Genomic DNA, 22,498 nt, shown 5'->3' with positions numbered 1-22,498 from the left:
CTATTACCCTCTTAGCGCTCCGAATCTCCACTTGCATTTTCTACAGAAAGAGTGTTTCAGAACGGCTCAATCAAAACTAAGGTTCAACTCTTTTAGTTGAACAAACAGAACAGAAAGAAGTTTCACACAATTCTTCTGTGTAGTTTTTATTTGTAGACATTCTTTTTCCCAATATAGGCCTCTTAGCGCTCAGAATGTCCAATGGCAGTTTCTACAGAAAGAGTGTTTCAGAACGGCTCAATCAAAAGTAAGGTTCAACTCTGTTAGTTGAATGCACAGAACAGAAAGAAGTTTCATACAATGCTTCTGTGTAGTTTATATTTGAACATATTCTCTTTTCCACTATTACCCACTTAGCGCTACGAATGTCCAGTTGCATTTTCTACAGACAGAGTGTTTCAAAACTGCTCAATCAAAAGTATGGTTTAACTCTGTTAGCTGTATGCTCAGATCAGAAAGAAGTTTCACAGAATGCTTATGTGTAGTTTATATTTGAATATATTCCTTTTTCCACTACTACGCTCTTAGCGCTCCAAATGTCCAGTTGCATTTTCAACAGAAAGAGTGTTCAGATCTGCTCAATCAAAAGTATGGTTTAACACTGTTAGCTGAATGCACAGATCAGAAAGAAGTTTCACCGAATGATTCTGTGTAGTTTATATTTGAAGACATTCCTTTTTCCACTATTACCCTCTTAGCGCTCCGAATCTCCACTTGCATTTTCTACAAAAAGAGTGTTTCATAACTGCTCAATCAAAAATATGTTTTATCTCTGTTAACTGAATTTACAGATCAGAAATAAGTTTCACAGAATGCATCTGTGTAGTTTTTATTTGAAGATATTCTTTTTCCCAATGTAGGCCTCTTAGCGCTTAGCATGTCCAATTGCAGTTTCTACAGAAAGAGTGTTTCAGAACGGCTCAATCAAAAGTAAGGTTCAACTCTGTTAGATGAATGCACAGAACAGATAGAATTTTCACAGAATGCTACTGTGTAGTTTATATTTGAATATATTCCTTTTTCCACTATTACCCTCTTAGCGCTCCGAATGTCCACTTGCATTTTCTACAGAAAGAGTGTTCAGAACTGCGCAATCAAAAGTATGGTTTAACTCTGTTAGCTTAATGAACATATCAGAAATAAGTTTCACACAATGCTTCTGTGTAGTTTTTATTTGAAGATATTATTTTTCCCAATAGAGGCCTCTTAGCGCTCAGAATGTCCAATTGCAGTTTCTACAGAAAGAGTGTTTTAGAACGGCTCAATCAAAAGTAAGGTTCAACTCTGTTAGTTGAATGCACGGAACAGAAAGAAGTTTCACAGAATGCTTCTTTGTAGTTTATATTTGAACATATTCTTTTTTCCACTATTACCCACTTAGCGCTACGAATGTCCAGTTGCATTTTCTACAGACAGAGTGTTTCAAAACTGCTCAATCAAAAGTATGGTTTAACTCTGTTAGCTGAATGCTCAGATCAGAAAGAAGTTTCACAGAATGCTTCTGTGTAGTTTATATTTGAATATATTCCTGTTTCCACTACTACTCTCTTAGCGCTCCAAATGTCCAGTTGCATTTTCTACAGAAAGAGTGTTCAGATCTGCTCAATCAAACGTATGGTTTAACTCTGTTAGCTGAATGCACAGATCAGAAAGAAGTTTCACAGAATGATTCTGTGTAGTTTATATTTGGAGACATTCCTTTTTCCACTATTACCCTCTTAGCGCTCCGAATCTCCACTTGCATTTTCTACAGAAAGAGTGTTTCAGAATGGCTCAATCAAAACTAAGGTTCAAATCTTTTAGTTGAACAAACAGAACAGAAAAAAGTTTCACACAATTATTCTGTATAGTTTTTATTTGTAGACATTCTTTTTCCCAATATAGGCCTCTTAGCGCTCAGAATGTCCAATTGCAGTTTCTACAGAAAGAGTGTTTCAGAACGGCTCAATCAAAAGTAAGGTTCAACTCTGTTAGTTGAATGCACAGAACAGAAAGAAGTTTCATACAATGCTTCTGTGTAGTTTATATTTGAACATATTCTTTTTTCCACTATTACCCACTTAGCGCTACGAATGTCCAGTTGCATTTTCTACAGACAGAGTGTTTCAAAACTGCTCAATCAAAAGTATGGTTTAACTCTGTTAGCTGAATGCTCAGATCAGAAAGAAGTTTCACAGAATGCTTCTTTGTAGTTTATATTTGAATATATTCCTTTTTCCACTACTACGCTCTTAGCGCTCCAAATGTCCAGTTGCATTTTCTACAGAAAGTGTGTTCAGATCTGCTCAATCAAAAGTATGGTTTAACTCTGTTAGCTGAATGCACAGATCAGAAAGAAGTTTCACCGAATGATTCTGTGTAGTTTATATTTGAAGACATTCCTTTTTCCACTATTACCCTCTTAGCGCTCCGAATCTCCACTTGCATTTTCTACAAAAAGAGTGTTTCATAACTGCTCAATCAAAAATATGTTTTATCTCTGTTAACTGAATTTATAGATCAGAAATAAGTTTCACAGAATGCATCTGTGTAGTTTTTATTTGAAGATATTCTTTTTCCCAATGTAGGCCTCTTAGCGCTTAGCATGTCCAATTGCAGTTTCTACAGAAAGAGTGTTTCAGAACGGCTCAATCAAAAGTAAGGTTCAACTCTGTTAGTTGAATGCACAGAACAGAAAGAATTTTCACAGAATGCTACTGTGTAGTTTATATTTGAATATATTCCTTTTTCCACTATTACCCTCTTAGCGCTCCGAATGTCCACTTGCATTTTCTACAGAAAGAGTGTTCAGAACTGCGCAATCAAAAGTATGGTTTAACTCTGTTAGCTTAATGAACATATCAGAAATAAGTTTCACACAATGCTTCTGTGTAGTTTTTATTTGAAGATATTATTTTTCCCAATATAGGCCTCTTAGCGCTCAGAATGTCCAATTGCAGTTTCTACAGAAAGAGTGTTTCAGAAAGGCTCAATCAAAAGTAAGGTTCAACTCTGTTAGTTGAATGCACGGAACAGAAAGATGTTTCATACAATGCTTCTGTGTAGTTTATATTTGAACATATTCTTTTTTGCACTATTACCCACTTAGCGCTACGAATGTCCAGTTGCATTTTCTACAGACAGAGTGTTTCAAAACTGCTCAATCAAAAGTATGGTTTAACTCTGTTAGCTGAATGCTCAGATCAGAAAGAAGTTTCACAGAATGCTTCTGTGTAGTTTATATTTGAATATATTCCTTTTTCCACTACTACTCTCTTAGCGCTCCAAATGTCCAGTTGCATTTTCTACAGAAAGAGTGTTCAGATCTGCTCAATCAAAAGTATGGTTTAACTCTGTTAGCTGAATGCACAGATCAGAAAGAAGTTTCACAGAATGATTCTGTGTAGTTTATATTTGGAGACATTCCTTTTTCCACTATTACCCTCTTAGAGCTCCGAATCTCCACTTGCATTTTCTACAGAAAGAGTGTTTCAGAACGGCTCAATCAAAACTAAGGTTCAACTCTTTTAGTTGAACAATCAGAACAGAAAGAAGTTTCACACAATTCTTCTGTGTAGTTTTTATTTGTAGACATTCTTTTTCCCAATATAGGCCTCTTAGCGCTCAGAATGTCCAATTGCAGTTTCTACAGAAAGAGTGTTTCAGAACGGCTCAATCAAAAGTAAGGTTCAACTCTGTTAGTTGAATGCACAGAACAGAAAGAAGTTTCATACAATGCTTCTGTGTAGTTTATATTTGAACATATTCTTTTTTCCACTATTACCCACTTAGCGCTACGAATGTCCATTTGCATTTTCTACAGACAGAGTGTTTTAAAACTGCTCAATCAAAAGTATGGTTTAACTCTGTTAGCTGAATGCTCAGATCAGAAAGAAGTTTCACAGAATGCTTCTGTGTAGTTTATATTTGAATATGTTCCTTTTTCCACTATTACGCTCTTAGCGCTCCAAATGTCCAGTTGCATTTTCAACAGAAAGAGTGTTCAGATCTGCTCAATCAAAAGTATGGTTTAACTCTGTTAGCTGAATGCACAGATCAGAAAGAAGTTTCACCGAATGATTCTGTGTAGTTTATATTTGAAGACATTCCTTTTTCCACTATTACCCTCTTAGCGCTCCGAATCTCCACTTGCATTTTCTACAAAAAGAGTGTTTCATAACTGCTCAATCAAAAATATGTTTTATCTCTGTTAACTGAATTTACAGATCAGAAATAAGTTTCACAGAATGCATCTGTGTAGTTTTTATTTGAAGATATTCTTTTTCCCAATGTAGGCCTCTTAGCGCTTAGCATGTCCAATTGCAGTTTCTACAGAAAGAGTGTTTCAGAACGGCTCAATCAAAAGTAAGGTTCAACTCTGTTAGTTGAATGCACAGAACAGAAAGAATTTTCACAGAATGCTACTGTGTAGTTTATATTTGAATATATTCCTTTTTCCACTATTACCTTCTTAGCGCTCCGAATGTCCACTTGCATTTTCTACAGAAAGAGTGTTCAGAACTGCGCAATCAAAAGTATGGTTTAACTCTGTTAGCTTAATGAACATATCAGAAATAAGTTTCACACAATGCTTCTGTGTAGTTTTTATTTGAAGATATTATTTTTCCCAATAGAGGCCTCTTAGCGCTCAGAATGTCCAATTGCAGATTCTACAGAAAGAGTGTTTCAGAAAGGCTCAATCAAAAGTAAGGTTCAACTCTGTTAGTTGAATGCACAGAACAGAAAGAAGTTTCATAAAATGCTTCTGTGTAGTTTATATTTGAACATATTCTTTTTTCCACTATTACCCACTTAGCGCTACGAATGTCCAGTTGCATTTTCTACAGACAGAGTGTTTCAAAACTGCTCAATCAAAAGTATGGTTTAACTCTGTTAGCTGTATGCTCAGATCAGAAAGAAGTTTCACAGAATGCTTCTGTGTAGTTTATATTTTAATATATTCCTTTTTCCACTACTACGCTCTTAGCGCTCCAAATGTCCAGTTGCATTTTCAACAGAAAGAGTGTTCAGATCTGCTCAATCAAAAGTATGGTTTAACTCTGTTAGCTGAATGCACAGATCAGAAAGAAGTTTCACCGAATGATTCTGTGTAGTTTATATTTGAAGACATTCCTTTTTCCACTATTAACCTCTTAGCGCTCCGAATCTCCACTTGCATTTTCTACAAAAAGAGTGTTTCATAACTGCTCAATCAAAAATATGTTTTATCTCTGTTAACTGAATTTATAGATCAGAAATAAGTTTCACAGAATGCATCTGTGTAGTTTTTATTTGAAGATATTCTTTTTCCCAATGTAGGCCTCTTAGCGCTTAGCATGTCCAATTGCAGTTTCTACAGAAAGAGTGTTTCAGAACGGCTCAATCAAAAGTAAGGTTCAACTCTGTTAGTTGAATGCACAGAACAGAAAGAATTTTCACAGAATGCTACTGTGTAGTTTATATTTGAATATATTCCTTTTTCCACTATTACCCTCTTAGCGCTCCGAATGTCCACTTGCATTTTCTACAGAAAGAGTGTTCAGAACTGCGCAATCAAAAGTATGGTTTAACTCTGTTAGCTTAATGAACATATCAGAAATAAGTTTCACACAATGCTTCTGTGTAGTTTTTATTTGAAGATATTATTTTTCCCAATAGAGGCCTCTTAGCGCTCAGAATGTCCAATTGCAGTTTCTACAGAAAGAGTGTTTCAGAAAGGCTCAATCAAAAGTAAGGTTCAACTCTGTTAGTTGAATGCACAGAACAGAAAGAAGTTTCATACAATGCTTCTGTGTAGTTTATATTTGAACATATTCTTTTTTCCACTATTACCCACTTAGCGCTACGAATGTCCAGTTGCATTTTCTACAGACAGAGTGTTTCAAAACTGCTCAATCAAAAGTATGGTTTAACTCTGTTAGCTGAATGCTCAGATCAGAAAGAAGTTTCACAGAATGCTTCTGTGTAGTTTATATTTGAATATATTCCTTTTTCCACTACTACTCTCTTAGCGCTCCAAATGTCCAGTTGCATTTACTACAGAAAGAGTGTTCAGATCTGCTCAATCAAAAGTATGGTTTAACTCTGTTAGCTGAATGCACAGATCAGAAAGAAGTTTCACAGAATGATTCTGTGTAGTTTATATTTGGAGACATTCCTTTTTCCACTATTACCCTCTTAGCGCTCCGAATCTCCACTTGCATTTTCTACAGAAAGAGTGTTTCAGAACGGCTCAATCAAAACTAAGGTTCAACTCTTTTAGTTTAACAAACAGAACAGAAAGAAGTTTCACACAATTCTTCCGTGTAGTTTTTATTTGTAGACATTCTTTTTCCCAATATAGGCCTCTTAGCGCTCAGAATGTCCAATTGCAGTTTCTACAGAAAGAGTGTTTCAGAACGGCTCAATCAAAAGTAGGGTTCAACTCTGTTAGTTGAATGCACAGAACAGAAAGAAGTTTCATACAATGCTTCTGTGTAGTTTATATTTGAACATATTCTCTTTTCCACTATTACCCACTTAGCGCTACGAATGTCCAGTTGCATTTTCTACAGACAGAGTGTTTCAAAACTGCTCAATCAAAGGTATGGTTTAACTCTGTTAGCTGTATGCTCAGATCAGAAAGAAGTTTCACAGAATGCTTCTGTGTAGTTTATATTTGAATATATTCCTTTTTCCACTACTACGCTCTTAGCGCTCCAAAGGTCCAGTTGCATTTTCAACAGAAAGAGTGTTCAGATCTGCTCAATCAAAAGTATGGTTTAACTCTGTTAGCTGAATGCACAGATCAGAAAGAAGTTTCACCGAATGATTCTGTGTAGTTTATATTTGAAGACATTCCTTTTTCCACTCTTACCCTCTTAGCGCTCCGAATCACCACTTGCATTTTGTACAAAAAGAGTGTTTCATAACTGCTCAATCAAAAATATGTTTTATCTCTGTTAACTGAATTTATAGATCAGAAATAAGTTTCACAGAATGCATCTGTGTAGTTTTTGTTTGAAGATATTCTTTTTCCCAATGTAGGCCTCTTAGCGCTTAGCATGTCCAATTGCAGTTTCTACAGAAAGAGTGTTTCAGAACGGCTCAATCAAAAGTAAGGTACAACTCTGTTAGTTGAATGCACAGAACAGAAAGAATTTTCACAGAATGCTACTGTGTAGTTTATATTTGAATATATTCCTTTTTCCACTATTACCCTCTTAGCGCTCCGAATGTCCACTTGCATTTTCTACAGAAAGAGTGTTCAGAACTGCGCAATCAAAAGTATGGTTTAATTCTGTTAGCTTAATGAACATATCAGAAATAAGTTTCACACAATGCTTCTGTGTAGTTTTTATTTGAAGATATTATTTTTCCCAATAGGGGCCTCTTAGCGCTCAGAATGTCCAATTGCAGTTTCTACAGAAAGAGTGTTTCAGAAAGGCTCAATCAAAAGTAAGGTTCAACTCTGTTAGTTGAATGCACAGAACAGAAAGAAGTTTCATACAATGCTTCTGTGTAGTTTATATTTGAACATATTCTTTTTTCCACTATTACCCACTTAGCGCTACGAATGTCCAGTTGCATTTTCTACAGACAGAGTGTTTCAAAACTGCTCAATCAAAAGTATGGTTTAACTCTGTTAGCTGAATGCTCAGATCAGAAAGAAGTTTCACAGAATGCTTCTTTGTAGTTTATATTTGAATATATTCCTTTTTCCACTACTACTCTCTTAGCGCTCCAAATGTCCAATTGCATTTTCTACAGAAAGAGTGTTCAGATCTGCTCAATCAAAAGTATGGTTTAACTCTGTTAGCTGAATGCACAGATCAGAAAGATGTTTCACAGAATGATTCTGTGTAGTTTATATTTGGAGACATTCCTTTTTCCACTATTACCCTCTTAGCGCTCCGAATCTCCACTTGCATTTTCTACAGAAAGAGTGTTTCAGAACGGCTCAATCAAAACTAAGGTTCAACTCTTTTAGTTGAACAAACAGAACAGAAAGAAGTTTCACACAATTCTTCTGTGTAGTTTTTATTTGTAGACATTCTTTTTCCCAATATAGGCCTCTTAGCGCTCAGAATGTCCAATTGCAGTTTCTACAGAAAGAGTGTTTCAGAACGGCTCAATCAAAAGTAAGGTTCAACTCTGTTAGTTGAATGCACAGAACAGAAAGAAGTTTCATACAATGCTTCTGTGTAGTTTATATTTGAACATATTCTCTTTTCCACTATTACCCACTTAGCGCTAAGAATGTCCAGTTGCATTTTCTACAGACAGAGTGTTTCAAAACTGCTCAATCAAAAGTATGGTTTAACTCTGTTAGCTGTATGCTCAGATCAGAAAGAAGTTTCACAGAATGCTTCTGTGTAGTTTATATTTGAATATATTCCTTTTTCCACTACTACGCTCTTAGCGCTCCAAAGGTCCAGTTTCATTTTCAACAGAAAGAGTGTTCAGATCTGCTCAATCAAAAGTATGGTTTAACTCTGTTAGCTGAATGCACAGATCAGAAAGAAGTTTCACCGAATGATTCTGTGTAGTTTATATTTGAAGACATTCCTTTTTCCACTATTACCCTCTTAGCGCTCCGAATCTCCACTTGCATTTTCTACAAAAAGAGTGTTTCATAACTGCTCAATCAAAAATATGTTTTATCTCTGTTAACTGAATTTATAGATCAGAAATAAATTTCACAGAATGCATCTGTGTAGTTTTTATTTGAAGATATTCTTTTTCCCAATGTAGGCCTCTTAGCGCTTAGCATGTCCAATTGCAGTTTCTACAGAAAGAGTGTTTCAGAACGGCTCAATCAAAAGTAAGGTACAACTCTGTTAGTTGAATGCGCAGAACAGAAAGAATTTTCACAGAATGCTTCTGTGTAGTTTATATTTGAATATATTCCTTTTTCCACTATTACCCTCTTAGCGCTCCGAATGTCCACTTGCATTTTCTACAGAAAGAGTGTTCAGAACTGCGCAATCAAAAGTATGGTTTAATTCTGTTAGCTTAATGAACATATCAGAAATAAGTTTCACAAAATGCTTCTCTGTAGTTTTTATTTGAAGATATTATTTTTCCCAATAGAGTCCTCTTAGCGCTCAGAATGTCCAATTGCAGTTTCTACAGAAAGAGTGTTTCAGAAAGGCTCAATCAAAAGTAAGGTTCAACTCTGTTAGTTGAATGCACAGAACAGAAAGAATTTTCACAGAATGCTACTGTGTAGTTTATATTTGAATATATTCCTTTTTCCACTATTACCCTCTTAGCGCTCCGAATATCCACTTGCATTTTCTACAGAAAGAGTGTTCAGAACTGCGCAATCAAAAGTATGGTTTAACTCTGTTAGCTTAATGAACATATCAGAAATAAGTTTCACACAATGCTTCTGTGTAGTTTTTATTTGAAGATATTATTTTTCCCAATAAGGCCTCTTAGCGCTCAGAATGTCCAATTGCAGATTCTACAGAAAGAGTGTTTCAGAAAGGCTCAATCAAAAGTAAGGTTCAACTCTGTTAGTTGAATGCACAGAACAGAAAGAAGTTTCATAAAATGCTTCTGTGTAGTTTATATTTGAACATATTCTTTTTTCCACTGTTACCCACTTAGCGCTACGAATGTCCAGTTGCATTTTCTACAGACAGAGTGTTTCAAAACTGCTCAATCAAAAGTATGGTTTAACTCTGTTAGCTGAATGCTCAGATCAGAAAGAAGTTTCACAGAATGCTTCTGTGTAGTTTATATTTGAATATATTCCTTTTTCCACTACTACTCTCTTAGCGCTCCAAATGTCCAGTTGCATTTTCTACAGAAAGAGTGTTCAGATCTGCTCAATCAAAAGTATGGTTTAACACTGTTAGCTGAATGCACAGATCAGAAAGAAGTTTCACAGAATGATTCTGTGTAATTTATATTTGGAGACATTCCTTTTTCCACTATTACCCTCTTTGCGCTCCGAATCTCCACTTGCATTTTCTACAGAAAGAGTGTTTCAGAACGGCTCAATCAAAACTAAGGTTCAACTCTTTTAGTTGAACAAACAGAACAGAAAGAAGTTTCACACAATTCTTCTGTGTAGTTTTTATTTGTAGACATTCTTTTTCCCAATATAGGCCTCTTAGCGCTCAGAATGTCCAATTGCAGTTTCTACAGAAAGAGTGTTTCAGAACGGCTCAATCAAAAGTAAGGTTCAACTCTGTTAGTTGAATGCACAGAACAGAAAGAAGTTTCATACAATGCTTCTGTGTAGTTTATATTTGAACATATTCTCTTTTCCACTATTACCCACTTAGCGCTACGAATGTCCAGTTGCATTTTCTACAGACAGAGTGTTTCAAAACTGCTCAATCAAAAGTATGGTTTAACTCTGTTAGCTGTATGCTCAGATCAGAAAGAAGTTTCACAGAATGCTTCTGTGTAGTTTATATTTGAATATATTCCTTTTTCCACTACTACGCTCTTAGCGCTCCAAATGTCCAGTTGCATTTTCAACAGAAAGAGTGTTCAGATCTGCTCAATCAAAAGAATGGTTTAACTCTGTTAGCTGAATGCACAGATCAGAAAGAAGTTTCACCGAATGATTCTGTGTAGTTTATATTTGAAGACATTCCTTTTTCCACTATTAACCTCTTAGCGCTCCGAATCTCCACTTGCATTTTCTACAAAAAGAGTGTTTCATAACTGCTCAATCAAAAATATGTTTTATCTCTGTTAACTGAATTTATAGATCAGAAATAAGTTTCACAGAATGCATCTGTGTAGTTTTTATTTGAAGATATTCTTTTTCCCAATGTAGGCCTCTTAGCGCTTAGCATGTCCAATTGCAGTTTCTACAGAAAGAGTGTTTCAGAACGGCTCAATCAAAAGTAAGGTTCAACTCTGTTAGTTGAATGCACAGAACAGAAAGAATTTTCACAGAATGCTACTGTGTAGTTTATATTTGAATATATTCCTTTTTCCACTATTACCCTCTTAGCGCTCCGAATGTCCACTTGCATTTTCTACAGAAAGAGTGTTCAGAACTGCGCAATCAAAAGTATGGTTTAACTCTGTTAGCTTAATGAACATATCAGAAATAAGTTTCACACAATGCTTCTGTGTAGTTTTTATTTGAAGATATTATTTTTCCCAATAGAGGCCTCTTAGCGCTCAGAATGTCCAATTGCAGTTTCTACAGAAAGAGTGTTTCAGAAAGGCTCAATCAAAGGTAAGGTTCAACTCTGTTAGTTGAATGCACAGAACAGAAAGAAGTTTAATACAATGCTTCTGTGTAGTTTATATTTGAACATATTCTTTTTTCCACTATTACCCACTTAGCGCTACGAATGTCCAGTTGCATTTTCTACAGACAGAGTGTTTCAAAACTGCTCAATCAAAAGTATGGTTTAACTCTGTTAGCTGAATGCTCAGATCAGAAAGAAGTTTCAAAGAATGCTTCTGTGTAGTTTATATTTGAATATATTCCTTTTTCCACTACTACTCTCTTAGCGCTCCAAATGTCCAGTTGCATTTTCTACAGAAAGAGTGTTCAGATCTGCTCAATCAAAAGTATGGTTTAACTCTGTTAGCTGAATGCACAGATCAGAAAGAAGTTTCACAGAATGATTCTGTGTAGTTTATATTTGGAGACATTCCTTTTTCCACTATTACCCTCTTAGCGCTCCGAATCTCCACTTGCATTTTCTACAGAAAGAGTGTTTCAGAACGGCTCAATCAAAACTAAGGTTCAACTCTTTTAGTTGAACAAACAGAACAGAAAGAAGTTTCACACAATTCTTCCGTGTAGTTTTTATTTGTAGACATTCTTTTTCCCAATATAGGCCTCTTAGCGCTCAGAATGTCCAATTGCAGTTTCTACAGAAAGAGTGTTTCAGAACGGCTCAATCAAAAGTAGGGTTCAACTCTGTTAGTTGAATGCACAGAACAGAAAGAAGTTTCATACAATGCTTCTGTGTAGTTTATATTTGAACATATTCTCTTTTCCACTATTACCCACTTAGCGCTACGAATGTCCAGTTGCATTTTCTACAGACAGAGTGTTTCAAAACTGCTCAATCAAAGGTATGGTTTAACTCTGTTAGCTGAATGCTCAGATCAGAAAGAAGTTTCACAGAATGCTTCTGTGTAGTTTATATTTGAATATATTCCTTTTTCCACTACTACGCTCTTAGCGCTCCAAAGGTCCAGTTGCATTTTAAACAGAAAGAGTGTTCAGATCTGCTCAATCAAAAGTATGGTTTAACTCTGTTAGCTGAATGCACAGATCAGAAAGAAGTTTCACCGAATGATTCTGTGTAGTTTATATTTGAAGACATTCCTTTTTCCACTCTTACCCTCTTAGCGCTCCGAATCACCACTTGCATTTTGTACAAAAAGAGTGTTTCATAACTGCTCAATCAAAAATATGTTTTATCTCTGTTAACTGAATTTATAGATCAGAAATAAGTTTCACAGAATGCATCTGTGTAGTTTTTGTTTGAAGATATTCTTTTTCCCAATGTAGGCCTCTTAGCGCTTAGCATGTCCAATTGCAGTTTCTACAGAAAGAGTGTTTCAGAACGGCTCAATCAAAAGTAAGGTACAACTCTGTTAGTTGAATGCACAGAACAGAAAGAATTTTCACAGAATGCTACTGTGTAGTTTATATTTGAATATATTCCTTTTTCCACTATTACCCTCTTAGCGCTCCGAATGTCCACTTGCATTTTCTACAGAAAGAGTGTTCAGAACTGCGCAATCAAAAGTATGGTTTAATTCTGTTAGCTTAATGAACATATCAGAAATAAGTTTCACACAATGCTTCTGTGTAGTTTTTATTTGAAGATATTATTTTTCCCAATAGGGGCCTCTTAGCGCTCAGAATGTCCAATTGCAGTTTCTACAGAAAGAGTGTTTCAGAAAGGCTCAATAAAAAGTAAGGTTCAACTCTGTTAGTTGAATGCACAGAACAGAAAGAAGTTTCATACAATGCTTCTGTGTAGTTTATATTTGAACATATTCTTTTTTCCACTATTACCCACTTAGCGCTACGAATGTCCAGTTGCATTTTCTACAGACAGAGTGTTTCAAAACTGCTCAATCAAAAGTATGGTTTAACTCTGTTAGCTGAATGCTCAGATCAGAAAGAAGTTTCACAGAATGCTTCTTTGTAGTTTATATTTGAATATATTCCTTTTTCCACTACTACTCTCTTAGCGCTCCAAATGTCCAGTTGCATTTTCTACAGAAAGAGTGTTCAGATCTGCTCAATCAAAAGTATGGTTTAACTCTGTTAGCTGAATGCACAGATCAGAAAGAAGTTTCACAGAATGATTCTGTGTAGTTTATATTTGGAGACATTCCTTTTTCCACTATTACCCTCTTAGCGCTCCGAATCTCCACTTGCATTTTCTACAGAAAGAGTGTTTCAGAACGGCTCAATCAAAACTAAGGTTCAACTCTTTTAGTTGAACAAACAGAACAGAAAGAAGTTTCACACAATTCTTCTGTGTAGTTTTTATTTGTAGACATTCTTTTTCCCAATATAGGCCTCTTAGCGCTCAGAATGTCCAATTGCAGTTTCTACAGAAAGAGTGTTTCAGAACGGCTCAATCAAAAGTAAGGTTCAACTCTGTTAGTTGAATGCACAGAACAGAAAGAAGTTTCATACAATGCTTCTGTGTAGTTTATATTTGAACATATTCTCTTTTCCACTATTACCCACTTAGCGCTACGAATGTCCAGTTGCATTTTCTACAGACAGAGTGTTTCAAAACTGCTCAATCAAAAGTATGTTTTAACTCTGTTAGCTGTATGCTCAGATCAGAAAGAAGTTTCACAGAATGCTTCTGTGTAGTTTATATTTGAATATATTCCTTTTTCCACTACTACGCTCTTAGCGCTCCAAAGATCCAGTTTCATTTTCAACAGAAAGAGTGTTCAGATCTGCTCAATCAAAAGTATGGTTTAACTCTGTTAGCTGAATGCACAGATCAGAAAGAAGTTTCACCGAATGATTCTGTGTAGTTTATATTTGAAGACATTCCTTTTTCCACTATTACCCTCTTAGCGCTCCGAATCTCCACTTGCATTTTCTACAAAAAGAGTGTTTCATAACTGCTCAATCAAAAATATGTTTTATCTCTGTTAACTGAATTTATAGATCAGAAATAAGTTTCACAGAATGCATCTGTGTAGTTTTTATTTGAAGATATTCTTTTTCCCAATGTAGGCCTCTTAGCGCTTAGCATGTCCAATTGCAGTTTCTACAGAAAGAGTGTTTCAGAACGGCTCAATCAAAAGTAAGGTACAACTCTGTTAGTTGAATGCGCAGAACAGAAAGAATTTTCACAGAATGCTTCTGTGTAGTTTATATTTGAATATATTCCTTTTTCCACTATTACCCTCTTAGCGCTCCGAATGTCCACTTGCATTTTCTACAGAAAGAGTGTTCAGAACTGCGCAATCAAAAGTATGGTTTAATTCTGTTAGCTTAATGAACATATCAGAAATAAGTTTCACAAAATGCTTCTCTGTAGTTTTTATTTGAAGATATTATTTTTCCCAATAGAGTCCTCTTAGCGCTCAGAATGTCCAATTGCAGTTTCTACAGAAAGAGTGTTTCAGAAAGGCTCAATCAAAAGTAAGGTTCAACTCTGTTAGTTGAATGCACAGAACAGAAAGAATTTTCACAGAATGCTACTGTGTAGTTTATATTTGAATATATTCCTTTTTCCACTATTACCCTCTTAGCGCTCCGAATATCCACTTGCATTTTCTACAGAAAGAGTGTTCAGAACTGCGCAATCAAAAGTATGGTTTAACTCTGTTAGCTTAATGAACATATCAGAAATAAGTTTCACACAATGCTTCTGTGTAGTTTTTATTTGAAGATATTATTTTTCCCAATAAGGCCTCTTAGCGCTCAGAATGTCCAATTGCAGATTCTACAGAAAGAGTGTTTCAGAAAGGCTCAATCAAAAGTAAGGTTCAACTCTGTTAGTTGAATGCACAGAACAGAAAGAAGTTTCATAAAATGCTTCTGTGTAGTTTATATTTGAACATATTCTTTTTTCCACTATTACCCACTTAGCGCTACGAATGTCCAGTTGCATTTTCTACAGACAGAGTGTTTCAAAACTGCTCAATCAAAAGTATGGTTTAACTCTGTTAGCTGAATGCTCATATCAGAAAGAAGTTTCACAGAATGCTTCTGTGTAGTTTATATTTGAATATATTCCTTTTTCCACTACTACTCTCTTAGCGCTCCAAATGTCCAGTTGCATTTTCTACAGAAAGAGTGTTCAGATCTGCTCAATCAAAAGTATGGTTTAACTCTTTTAGCTGAATGCACAGATCAGAAAGAAGTTTCACAGAATGATTCTGTGTAGTTTATATTTGGAGACATTCCTTTTTCCACTATTACCCTCTTAGCGCTCCGAATCTCCGCTTGCATTTTCTACAGAAAGAGTGTTTCAGAACGGCTCAATCAAAACTAAGGTTCAACTCTTTTAGTTGAACAAACAGAACAGAAAGAAGTTTCACACAATTCTTCTGTGTAGTTTTTATTTGTAGACATTCTTTTCCCAATATAGGCCTCTTAGCGCTCAGAATGTCCAATTGCAGTTTCTACAGAAAGAGTGTTTCAGAACGGCTCAATCAAAAGTAAGGTTCAACTCTGTTAGTTGAATGCACAGAACAGAAAGAAGTTTCATACAATGCTTCTGTGTAGTTTATATTTGAACATAATCTCTTTTCCAATATTACCCACTTAGCGCTACGAATGTCCAGTTGCATTTTCTACAGACAGATTGTTTCAAAACTGCTCAATCAAAAGTATGGTTTAACTCTGTTAGCTGTATGCTCAGATCAGAAAGAAGTTTCACAGAATGCTTCTGTGTAGTTTATATTTGAATATATTCCTTTTTCCACTACTACGCTCTTAGCGCTCCAAATGTCCAGTTGCATTTTCAACAGAAAGAGTGTTCAGATCTGCTCAATCAAAAGTATGGTTTAACTCTGTTAGCTGAATGCACAGATCAGAAAGAAGTTTCACTGAATGATTCTGTGTAGTTTATATTTGAAGTCATTCCTTTTTCCACTATTACCCTCTTAGCGCTCCGAATCTCCACTTGCATTTTCTACAAAAAGAGTGTTTCATAACTGCTCAATCAAAAATATGTTTTATCTCTGTTAACTGAATTTACAGATCAGAAATAAGTTTCACAGAATGCATCTGTGTAGTTTTTATTTGAAGATATTCTTTTTCCCAATGTGGGCCTCTTAGCGCTTAGCATGTCCAATTGCAGTTTCTACAGAAAGAGTGTTTCAGAACGGCTCAATCAAAAGTAAGGTTCAACTCTGTTAGTTGAATGCACAGAACAGAAAGAATTTTCACAGAATGCTACTGTGTAGTTTATATTTGAATATATTCCTTTTTCCACTATTACCCTCTTAGCGCTCCGAATGTCCACTTGCATTTTCTACAGAAAGAGTGTTCAGAACTGCGCAATCAAAAGTATGGTTTAACTCTGTTAGCTTAATGAACATATCAGAAATAAGTTTCACACAATGCTTCTGTGTAGTTTTTATTTGAAGATATTATTTTTCCCAATAAGTCCTCTTAGCGCTCAGAATGTCCAATTGCAGATTCTACAGAAAGAGTGTTTCAGAAAGGCTCAATCAAAAGTAAGGTTCAACTCTGTTAGTTGAATGCACAGAACAGAAAGAAGTTTCATAAAATGCTTCTGTGTAGTTTATATTTGAACATATTCTTTTTTCCACTATTACCCACTTAGCGCTACGAATGTCCAGTTGCATTTTCTACAGACAGAGTGTTTCAAAACTGCTCAATCAAAAGTATGGTTTAACTCTGTTAGCTGAATGCTCAGATCAGAAAGAAGTTTCACAGAATGCTTCTGTGTAGTTTATATTTGAATATATTCCTTTTTCCACTACTACGCTCTTAGCGCTCCAAATGTCCAGTTGCATTTTCTACAGAAAGAGTGTTCAGATCTGCTCAATCAAAAGTATGGTTTAACTCTGTTAGCTGAATGCACAGATCAGAAAGAAGTTTCACAGAATGATTCTGTGTAGTTTATATTTGGAGACATTCCTTTTTCCACTATTACCCTCTTAGCGCTCCGAATCTCCACTTGCATTTTCTACAGAAAGAGTGTTTCAGAACGGCTCAATCAAAACTAAGGTTCAACTCTTTTAGTTTAACAAACAGAACAGAAAGAAGTTTCACACAATTCTTCTGTGTAGTTTTTATTTGTAGACATTCTTTTTCCCAATATAGGCCTCTTAGCGCTCAGAATGTCCAATTGCAGTTTCTACAGAAAGAGTGTTTCAGAACGGCTCAATCAAAAGTAAGGTTCAACTCTGTTAGTTGAATGCACAGAACAGAAAGAAGTTTCATACAATGCTTCTGTGTAGTTTATATTTGAACATATTCTTTTTTCCACTATTACCCACTTAGCGCTACGAATGTCCAGTTGCATTTTCTACAGACAGAGTGTTTCAAAACTGCTCAATCAAAAGTATGGTTTAACTCTGTTAGCTGAATGCTCAGATCAGCAAGAAGTTTCACAGAATGCTTCTGTGTAGTTTATATTTGAATATATTCCTTTTTCCACTACTACGCTCTTAGCGCTCCAAATGTCCAGTTGCATTTTCAACAGAAAGAGTGTTCAGATCTGCTCAATCAAAAGTATGGTTTAAGTCTGTTAGCTGAATGCACAGATCAGAAAGAAGTTTCACCGAATGATTCTGTGTAGTTTATATTTGAAGACATTCCTTTTTCCACTATTACCCTCTTAGCGCTCCGAATCTCCACTTGCATTTTCTACAAAAAGAGTGTTTCATAACTGCTCAATCAAAAATATGTTTTATCTCTGTTAACTGAATTTACAGATCAGAAATAAGTTTCACAGAATGCATCTGTGTAGTTTTTATTTGAAGATATTCTTTTTCCCAATGTAGGCCTCTTAGCGCTTAGCATGTCCAATTGCAGTTTCTACAGAAAGAGTGTTTCAGAACGGCTCAATCAAAAGTAAGGTTCAACTCTGTTAGTTGAATGCACAGAACAGAAAGAATTTTCACAGAATGCTACTGTGTAGTTTATATTTGAATATATTCCCTTTTCCACTATTACCCTCTTAGCGCTCCGAATGTCCACTTGCATTTTCTACAGAAAGAGTGTTCAAAACTGCGCAATCAAAAGTATGGTTTAACTCTGTTAGCTTAATGAACATATCAGAAATAAGTTTCACACAATGCTTCTGTGTAGTTTTTATTTGAAGATATTATTTTTCCCAATATAGGCCTCCTAGCGCTCAGAATGTCCAATTGCAGTTTCTACAGAAAGAGTGTTTCAGAAAGGCTCAATCAAAAGTAAGGTTCAACTCTGTTAGTTGAATGCACAGAACAGAAAGAAGTTTCATACAATGCTTCTGTGTAGTTTATATTTGAACATATTCTTTTTTCCACTATTACCCACTTAGCGCTACGAATGTCCAGTTGCATTTTCTACAGACAGAGTGTTTCAAAACTGCTCAATCAAAAGTATGGTTTAACTCTGTTAGCTGAATGCTCAGATCAGAAAGAAGTTTCACAGAATGCTTCTGTGTAGTTTATAATTGAATATATTCCTTTTTCCACTACTACGCTCTTAGCGCTCCAAATGTCCAGTTGCATTTTGAACAGAAAGAGTGTTCAGATCTGCTCAACCAAAAGTATGGTTTAACTCTGTTAGCTGAATGCACAGATCAGAAAGAAGTTTCACAGAATGATTCTGTGTAGTTTTTATTTGGAGACATTCGTTTTTCCACTATTAACCTCTTAGCGCTCCGAATCTCCACTTGCATTTTCTACAGAAAGAGTGTTTCAGAACGGCTCAATCAAAACTAAGGTTCACCTCTTTTAGTTGAACAAACAGAACAGAAAGAAGTTTCACACAATTCTTCTGTGTAGTTTTTATTTGTAGACATTCTTTTTCCCAATATAGGCCTCTTAGCGCTCAGAATGTCCAATTGCAGTTTCTACGGAAAGAGTGTTTCAGAACGGCTCAATCAAAAGTAAGGTTCAACTCTGTTAGTTGAATGCACAGAACAGAAAGAAGTTTCATACAATGATTCTGTGTAGTTTATATTTCAACATATTCTCTTTTCCACTATTACCCACTTAGCGCTACGAATGTCCAGTTGCATTTTCTACAGACAGAGTGTTTCAAAACTGCTCAATCAAAAGTATGGTTTAACTCTGTTAGCTGAATGCTCAGATCAGAAAGAAGTTTCACAGAATGCTTCTGTGTAGTTTATATTTGAATATATTCCTTTTTCCACTACTACGCTCTTAGCGCTCCAAATGTCCAGTTGCATTTTCTACAGAAAGAGTGTTCAGATCTGCTCAATCAAAAGTATGGTTTAACTCTGTTAGCTGAATGCACAGATCAGAAAGAAGTTTCACCGAATGATTCTGTGTAGTTTATATTTGAAGACATTCCTTTTTCCACTATTACCCTCTTAGCGCTCCGAATCTCCACTTGCATTTTCTACAAAAAGAGTGTTTCATAACTGCTCAATCAAAAATATGTTTTATCTCTGTTAACTGAATTTACAGATCAGAAATAAGTTTCACAGAATGCATCTGTGTAGTTTTTATTTGAAGATATTCTTTTTCCCAATGTAGGCCTCTTAGCGCTTAGCATGTCCAATTGCAGTTTCTACAGAAAGAGTGTTTCAGAACGGCTCAATCAAAAGTAAGGTTCAACTCTGTTAGTTGAATGCACAGAACAGAAAGAATTTTCACAGAATGCTACTGTGTAGTTTATATTTGAATATATTCCTTTTTCCACTATTACCCTCTTAGCGCTCCGAATGTCCACTTGCATTTTCTACAGAAAGAGTGTTCAGAACTGCGCAATCAAAAGTATGGTTTAACTCTGTTAGCTTAATGAACATATCAGAAATAAGTTTCACACAATGCTTCTGTGTAGTTTTTATTTGAAGATATTATTTTTCCCAATATAGGCCTCTTAGGGCTCAGAATGTCCAACTGCAGTTTCTACAGAAAGAGTGTTTCAGAAAGGCTCAATCAAAAGTAAGGTTCAACTCTGTTAGTTGAATGCACAGAACAGAAAGAAGTTTCATACAATGCTTCTGTGTAGTTTATATTTGAACATATTCTTTTTTCAACTATTACCCACTTAGCGCTACGAATGTCCAGTTGCATTTTCTACAGACAGCGTGTTTCAAAACTGCTCAATCAAAAGTATGGTTTAACTCTGTTAGCTGAATGCTCAGATCAGAAAGAAGTTTCACAGAATGCTTCTGTGTAGTTTATATTTGAATATATTCCTTTTTCCACTACTACTCTCTTAGCGCTCCAAATGTCCAGTTGCATTTTCTACAGAAAGAGTGTTCAGATCTGCTCAATCAAAAGTATGGTTTAACTCTGTTAGCTGAATGCACAGATCAGAAAGAAGTTTCACAGAATGATTCTGTGTAGTTTATATTTGGAGACATTCCTTTTTCCACTATTACCCTCTTAGCGCTCCGAATCTCCACTTGCATTTTCTACAGAAAGAGTGTTTCAGAACGGCTCAATCAAAACTAAGGTTCAACTCTTTTAGTTGAACAAACAGAACAGAAAGAAGTTTCACACAATTCTTCTGTGTAGTTTTTATTTGTAGACATTCTTTTTCCCAATATAGGCCTCTTAGCGCTCAGAATGTCCAATGGCAGTTTCTACAGAAAGAGTGTTTCAGAACGGCTCAATCAAAAGTAAGGTTCAACTCTGTTAGTTGAATGCACAGAACAGAAAGAAGTTTCATACAATGCTTCTGTGTAGTTTATATTTGAACATATTCTCTTTTCCACTATTACCCACTTAGCGCTACGAATGTCCAGTTGCATTTTCTACAGACAGAGTGTTTCAAAACTGCTCAATCAAAAGTATGGTTTAACTCTGTTAGCTGTATGCTCAGATCAGAAAGAAGTTTCACAGAATGCTTATGTGTAGTTTATATTTGAATATATTCCTTTTTCCACTACTACGCTCTTAGCGCTCCAAATGTCCAGTTGCATTTTCAACAGAAAGAGTGTTCAGATCTGCTCAATCAAAAGTATGGTTTAACTCTGTTAGCTGAATGCACAGATCAGAAAGAAGTTTCACCGAATGATTCTGTGTAGTTTATATTTGAAGACATTCCTTTTTCCACTATTACCCTCTTAGCGCTCCGAATCTCCACTTGCATTTTCTACAAAAAGAGTGTTTCATAACTGCTCAATCAAAAATATGTTTTATCTCTGTTAACTGAATTTACAGATCAGAAATAAGTTTCACAGAATGCATCTGTGTAGTTTTTATTTGAAGATATTCTTTTTCCCAATATAGGCCTCTTAGCGCTTAGCATGTCCAATTGCAGTTTCTACAGAAAGAGTGTTTCAGAACGGCTCAATCAAAAGTAAGGTTCAACTCTGTTAGTTGAATGCACAGAACAGATAGAATTTTCACAGAATGCTACTGTGTAGTTTATATTTGAATATATTCCTTTTTCCACTATTACCCTCTTAGCGCTCCGAATGTCCACTTGCATTTTCTACAGAAAGAGTGTTCAGAACTGCGCAATCAAAAGTATGGTTTAACTCTGTTAGCTTAATGAACATATCAGAAATAAGTTTCACACAATGCTTCTGTGTAGTTTTTATTTGAAGATATTATTTTTCCCAATAGAGGCCTCTTAGCGCTCAGAATGTCCAATTGCAGTTTCTACAGAAAGAGTGTTTTAGAACGGCTCAATCAAAAGTAAGGTTCAACTCTGTTAGTTGAATGCACAGAACAGAAAGAAGTTTCACAGAATGCTTCTTTGTAGTTTATATTTGAACATATTCTTTTTTCCACTATTACCCACTTAGCGCTACGAATGTCCAGTTGCATTTTCTACAGACAGAGTGTTTCAAAACTGCTCAATCAAAAGTATGGTTTAACTCTGTTAGCTGAATGCTCAGATCAGAAAGAAGTTTCACAGAATGCTTCTGTGTAGTTTATATTTGAATATATTCCTGTTTCCACTACTACTCTCTTAGCGCTCCAAATGTCCAGTTGCATTTTCTACAGAAAGAGTGTTCAGATCTGCTCAATCAAACGTATGGTTTAACTCTGTTAGCTGAATGCACAGATCAGAAAGAAGTTTCACAGAATGATTCTGTGTAGTTTATATTTGGAGACATTCCTTTTTCCACTATTACCCTCTTAGCGCTCCGAATCTCCACTTGCATTTTCTACAGAAAGAGTGTTTCAGAATGGCTCAATCAAAACTAAGGTTCAAATCTTTTAGTTGAACAAACAGAACAGAAAGAAGTTTCACACAATTCTTCTGTATAGTTTTATTTGTAGACATTCTTTTTCCCAATATAGGCCTCTTAGCGCTCAGAATGTCCAATTGCAGTTTCTACAGAAAGAGTGTTTCAGAACGGCTCAATCAAAAGTAAGGTTCAACTCTGTTAGTTGAATGCACAGAACAGAAAGAAGTTTCATACAATGCTTCTGTGTA

This window comes from Symphalangus syndactylus, chromosome 4, assembly GCF_028878055.3.
Source record: "Symphalangus syndactylus isolate Jambi chromosome 4, NHGRI_mSymSyn1-v2.1_pri, whole genome shotgun sequence".
NCBI classification, from domain to species: domain Eukaryota; kingdom Metazoa; phylum Chordata; class Mammalia; order Primates; family Hylobatidae; genus Symphalangus; species Symphalangus syndactylus.
The sequence above is the reverse complement of the archived record's forward strand: the minus strand, read 5'-3'. Positions refer to the sequence as shown.